General features: G+C 39.9%; 1 pseudogene; it reads left to right on the forward strand.

The window, feature by feature from the left end:
• Window positions 1-6,258: 6,258 nt before the first annotated feature.
• Window positions 6,259-6,886, forward strand: LOC102856289 (annotated as a pseudogene).
• Window positions 6,887-6,942: the final 56 nt, after the last annotated feature.

Here is a 6,942-nt window from a genome sequence, read left to right on the forward strand (position 1 = left end):
GGTGCTAATGTGATCCTACTGTGATTTGGCCTGCCTATTACACAATCTTTCATGATGGAAAGAGTATATATGCGAATTGTTCAGTCCACAGGAATTAACAAGATTCCCTGGTGGCACAAAATTAAGAGTTTGGGGATTTTCATTCTTGTCAATGTTAATGATAATTTGTTATGATCTGCACAGTCAAATGTCTTTGTATAGTCAATAAAACACAAGTAACCATATGTCTGGTGTGCTCTGCTTTCAACTAAGATCCATCAAACAGCAGTAATAACATCTTTGGAGTTATAGCTTCTTCTAAATTCAACTTGAACTTTGGGCAATTCTGTCAATATACTGTTCTAGTTGTCTTTCATAGTCTTCAGCAAAATTTTACTTGTATGATTGTTATTAATGATATTATTTGGTAACTTCCACATACTGTTGAACCTTCTTTTTTGGGGAATAGGAACAAATGTGAATATCTTCCAGTGAGCTGACAACTGTTTTCCAAATTTCTTGGCTCAGACTGGTAAGCATGTCTAGGTCCGCATTTATTTGTTGAAATATGTTGATTGGTTTCCATTATTATTATTATTATTATTACTATTATTATTTTGTGAGTGTGTACTGTCAAATCAGATCTGATTGGTATAGGAGGAGATTGCCTCTCCTTCTCCAGCAGAGCATCTGGTGGATTTGAACCTAGAATCTTCAGGATTGCAGTGCAGCTTCTTGCCACTAGGCCACCATATCTCCCTTTTCCATCAATTCTTCATGGGAAATAAAAAATTCAAATTTTTTTTTGCCATTGCCTTTAGTGAAACTTGAACTTCTTCTATCATTACCATTTGTTCTTAATAATATGCTACTTTCTGAAATTATCCTGTGTTAATAAATTCTTTTGGTACAATGACTGTGTAATACCTTTAACTTCTTTTGATGTTTCCTGGATCATTCAAGAGTTTAGTCATAGAAACCTTCAATATTTTTTTTTGTTGTTGTTGTTTTTAATTATTAAATTTTATTAGTTTTAATGAACATTTACAGGCATTTTGGGTTTTCATTCCTTCATTGCTGCACCATTCTCTCTACCCTCCTCCCCAGTTTGTTCTTCTTCCCCGCCATCCAAATGTCTGTTTTAATTGTCCAATTGCCACAGTGCTTGTCAAAGTCAGTTCTGTGCCATTCCCTATCACTCCTCCCTGAGAGAGACTTCACCCTGATTCATAAGGAAAAGGGGATGGCGTATTCTCTTAGCTACTTCCTGCTGAAAAGGGACGCTGTGGGTTTCAGGGTGAAGATCTTCTCTCACTACTCTAAAGGGCCCCTTTGGCAGTAGGAAACACATAGACTATTATGGAGATTGATTTTGGAATTTAGATGCACTCTTATTGATTGTGCTTGGCCGTACATGTTCATATCCTTGAAGATGTATCATGGGGGTGTTGCAACCTAGAAGACACAAATTTGACTAACAAGTTATAAGTACATGAGTCAAAAATTATGCAAAAGTAAAAGAAAGGATTCTTTCATTGTTTTACAAACCCTTCCCCAGGTCCCCTCCACCATGTAGCCCTCGCTCTAGACTCCATTTTGAATAATATTGCATGAGTTCCTTGTTTTTTAATGCAGCATAGTATTCCATTGTGCAAATATACCACAGCTTCTCTAGCCATTCGTTTGTTGATGGGCACTTAGGTTGTTTCCAACTCCTTGCTATTGTGAACAAAGCTGCAATAAACATGGGTGTGCATATATCTGCTTGGATGTCAGCTATGGTCTCTTCAGGGTATATTCCCAGTAGTGGAATTGCTGGGTCAAATGGTATCTCTGTTTGCAACTTTTTGAGAAAGCGCCATACTGCTTTCCACAGGGGTTGCACCATTTTACACTCCCACCAACAGTGAATCAGGGTTCCAGTTTCTCCACAACCTCGCCAGCATTTGTTGCTTGAGAAACCTTCAATATTGATTAAAGATTAAAAACTTAGATTGTTTTACAGTTCCTTCAGTTTGAGAAATGCTGAGTGAATTATTTTTGTTTTGTTTTCTAACTCAGGCTCTTTGCACTTACCTTATTATGGAGTTTCTCTTTCAGTATGACTTCTCTATCCCTTATTTGATGTTACCATGCTCATGGGTGGGACTATGTGAATGGAGCATGTTGGTCTATCCACAAGGGGGTTGACCATCTACCATTCCACAAGGAGACTGGATGGTCTCAGCAATCTACAAGGGGATTGGCTAGTCTCACCAAGAAATTGAAGAACTCTAGCTGCAGAGACAAAATCTTCCCCTACTAGTAGGGGAAGGCAACTTCCATTAACCCAGTGAAACACTTTGGGACAGCAGCAGCTGTGATGGCTGAACTGGAGAATTGATGTGAAATGGGACTTTGGAAAAAGGAGAAAGTCATTAGTGGCAGGACTGAGAACTTTTTTTGTCAATTAGATTGAGACTCAATATTAGCAAGACTAAGAACTTGGGAACATCACAAGGCTCAATGTTGTAATATCTACATGCACATTTTGGAAGTTGTCTTGAACTGTTATTACTGTTATTAATCTGAACTATAACTTTTTTACTTCCCCAATATAGTTCTGTGTGGTCTGTGAGCTATCACATTGGATTTTGGACCCATCCAAGCAGTAAGATTCGTGTTGAGATGAGTAAAAAGAGGCATGTGAGTATGTGTGTGTGTGGGGGAGGGGGGAAATGGCTGACCTCATGGGAGTTGGTTTTGTGTTATTGATGCTGGGCAGGGATAGTTTCCCCCTGTGAAGTTGGTAAAAGTAAAAAACAACACACATAGCCTTTGCTCTTTTTGTACTTTTAATACTTTGTCTTTTGAGCTACCCTTTGAAATAGTCTGTTTATCTCCTTTACTTCAGTTTTTCTTCCCTTTGTTTTGACTTCTCATCGTTCTAGAGTCTCTTATAACAATTATTTTGATCTTTTCTTTCACTCCTGATTTTTTTAAAAAAATTATTATTTTTTTGTGTGTACCGTCAAATCAGATCTGACTGGTACAGGAGGAGATTGTTCCTCCTTCTCCGGCAGAGCATCTGGTGGATTTGAACCATGCACCTCTGGAATTGCAGTGCAGCTTCTTGCCACTAGGTCACAAGAGCTTGCCATCACCCCTAATTTTGTAATGATCTTTTCCTTTCTTCATGGAGGATATCGAGTCTTTGATCACTAGACTTCAATGCCTCAAAACAATTCTTGAGATGGTTTTTAAATTCAAGTGGGATGAAATTAAGGTTGTACTTTGATTCTTATGAACTTGTTTTGATTTTCTTCAGCTCCAATTTGAACTTAGACCTGAGTAATTAATAATCTGTTTAACAGTCAGCATCTGGCCTATTTTAAACTACCGATAGTGAACTTCTCTAGCAATTCTTTCCACAGATGTAGTCAATATAATTCCTGTTTATTCCATCAGATGAGGTCCATGTATATGTAAGCCCATTACACTTAAATATACTCACACAAAACCTAAACCTAGACCAGGAAGCTGTTCTGCAAACAGAGCAAGGGAGCCCTACTATGCGTCAGGGCTATATCCTCTCTTCATGCCTGTTCAATTAGTATGCTGAGCAAATTATTCAAGAAGTTGGACTCTACGGTAAAGAATGTAGCATCAGGATTGTAGGAGGACTCATTGGCAATCTACGTTTAGCAGATGACACAACCTTGCTTGCTGAAAGTGAGGAGGACTTGAAGTGCTTGCAGAAGATCAAAGAATATAGCCTTCAATATGGATTACATCTCAACATTAAAAAAAAACAACTCAAACACCAAAAATTCTCACCACTGGACAGATAGGCAATATTATAATAGATGGGAAAATACTGAAACTATCAATGACTTCCTCTTACACGGATCCACAATCAACACCCTTGGAACCAATAGTCAAGGGATCTGGAGATGTATAATGGTGAAAAGCCTGCAGTCAGGGACCTCACCAAATTATTGAGGAGCAGTGAAGTAAGTTTAAAAACTAAGATGCACCTGATTCCGTCCATGAACCACTCAGACTTTTTAATCATTTGATATGCATCTGAGAGCTGGGCAATGAATAAGGATAACAGAAGAATTAATGGCTTTGAGCTATGGTGTTGGAGAAGAATACTGAATGGACTTCCAAGGGAACAAACAGTTATGTTTTGGAGAATGTGCAGCTAGAGTGTTCCTTGTAGGCAAAATGGCAAAGCTTCATTTCACGTCCTTTGGTCATTTTGCTAGGAGAGGCTATTCCTTGGAGAAGGACATCATTCTTCGAAAGATGGAGGTTCAGGGAGAGAGAGGAAGACCCTCAACCATGTGGATTGACCCAGTGACTACGGCAATGTGTTCAAGCATGTCAGAGATGATGAGGATAGCCCAGGATAGGACAGGTTTCAGATCCGTTGTTCATAGGCCTGATATGAATTTTACTCAGCTTAATGGTATCTGACAACAATAGCAATATAGTGGCATCCACTTCCTAAATAACATGCCTCCGGAAACACTATGAACTTTTGATAAATGTTGGTAGTTGTAGAGGGGCTTCAGGCCTTTTGTTCATAGGGTTACTATAAGTCATGCTCGACTCAAAGGCAATCAACAATAACAACAACAACATGTTGCTATGAATATGTTGAGACATATATGTATGTGTGTTATGTATATATATGTTGCTATGTGTGTATATATTTATGTATATATGTGTATATATATGATGCTATGTATATATAAGAAGCAGGAGTGGCATCCACTTCCTAAATAACATGCCTCCAAAAACCTTATGAATTTTTTATAAGCATCGATAGTTGTAGAGGGGCTTCAAGTCTTTGTTCACAGGGTCGCTGAGCTGTGCTTGACTCAAAGGTAATCAACAACAACATGTATATGTATATGTGTGTGTAAGGACAGTAAATTTCTCAAAAGGATATTATCTATCTTCTTCTACAGAGTGGCTGGCAGATTCAAACCACATACCTTTGAGTTGGCAGCCCACATCCTCACCACTAAGCCATCAAAGCTTTCTCTCTCTCTCTCTCTCTCTCTCTCTCTCTCTCTCTCTCTCACACACACACACACACACACACACACACACACACACGTGCACATGCACACCCATACACACTTTTATTCACATTTGAGCCAATTCCTGGAGCCACTATATCAATCCATCTTGTTGAGAGTCTTCCTCTCCTTCACTGACCCTCCACCTTTCTAAGCATGGTGTCCCTTTCCAAGAGAATAAATAGCCTCTCCTAACAACATGTTCAAAATATGTGAAATGAAGTTTCACCATCCTTGCCTCAAGGATGCACTTTGCTTGCACTTTTCCCATAACATATCTGTTTGTTCTTTTGGAAGTCCATGGAATATTCAGGATATTCAGCACTTTTCTCCAACTTCACAACTCAAATGCATCAACTCTTCTCCTGTCATCTTTATTCATTGTCCAATTCTTAGATGCTTAGCAGGTGATTGTAAAGACTGTGACTTGAATAAGGTGCACCTGAGTCTTTAAACAGCCATCATTGCTCTTCAAGACTTTGGAAATATCCCTGAGGCTGGCTTTCCCAATGCTATATGTCTCTCAGTATTCTGACTGCTGGCTTATAACCTGAGACCTGTTATAGTGAGCTACCTTGTACCCACACTCTTTTATCCCATCTCTTCAGCAATGTTTGTCAGTCCTTTTTCAGCCAATTGAAATTTTCTGTCTCTTCTCATCCCCTCCCCTTAAGTTGAGAATAGAACATGGACAAATAAGAGCAACAACAAAAAAAGCATTTTAAAAAACCAAACCATATCAACAAGCCTGCCTTTCTTGCCTGGCAGGACCCTAGTCTGAAACGTATAGGAGTCTTAATTCTGTAAGATAGTGGATAGTGTCACCTCCTTTCCTGATTGCCCCTTCTCTTGGCTGCCCCAGCATTTGCAGCTCAAGGACTCTGTGATTGGCATCTATCTGCCGTAATTGAGCAACACCACAGCAGTGCCTGGGCATTGGTAGTTGGAATGCCTGCCCTTCATCTCCCTTCCTGCTCCTTCCATAAAGGAGAGCATCTTGGGTCCTACTGTTTCAATGACATTGACATATTTCTAAATGAACTTCAATAGTCTTCTTATGTAAATAGCTAAATGTAATTATGTAAATGGCTAAAGATCATACTGTTCACAACAGAAGCTAAAACCTTTGGTTGTCAAAGATTTTAAAGCACTACTCTTAGGATGTCATCTACATTTAACCTGAGGACACTTCCTTTCTTGGTTCAGAATGTTGAAATATTGGGAAGAGATAAAAATCTCATCAAGCAACACCAATTGAAGGTCTTTAGATTTGCTCCCACAGGAGTTTCATCTGGTGGAAGTCCATGACCCACCCCTGCACCAGCCTTCAGCCAGCAAGCCCAGGCCCCCCACTATGCTGGACGTCCCCTCAGAGCCATGCTGTGTCGCCATCCGTACCATTCAGCTGACCCAACGCAATCGGTGTCTGCAAACCCTCATTGTCACAACTCAGACCCTCAGTCAGCAGCAAACAGAAGTTGTAAAAACTGAAGCCAGTGAACCTCTTCCTGCCTGCCCCGGATCACCTTCTCTCCCTGATGACCTCTTGCTTTTAGATTGCAAGAATCCCAGTGCGCCATTTCAGGTCCAGTACAGCAACCCAGAGAGTGACTTTTATAGTGGGAAAATGAAGCCTGTGACTGTTGACAGCTCCTCTACCAGGCAGTCGCCACAATCTGGGCCCATGTGGGCTTTGAGACAGCTAATGAACATGTCCTGGGGATTGTAATGGATGTGGCACATGAATCTTGCCTTAAATTCACCAAGCTGCTGCACTCTGCTGTGGAACGGGAGGCCCTGCTGGGGCTGACCGTTTCCCTGACATTATGGAGCACATATTTTTTTTTAACAATCTTTTTTTTTAAAATTTTTTTTATTTTATTATTTTGTG

The sequence above is a fragment of the Elephantulus edwardii genome, unplaced genomic scaffold, assembly GCF_000299155.1.
Source record: "Elephantulus edwardii isolate Elephantulus edwardi_28Jun2011 unplaced genomic scaffold, EleEdw1.0 scaffold00038, whole genome shotgun sequence".
Classification (NCBI taxonomy): Eukaryota; Metazoa; Chordata; class Mammalia; order Macroscelidea; family Macroscelididae; genus Elephantulus; species Elephantulus edwardii.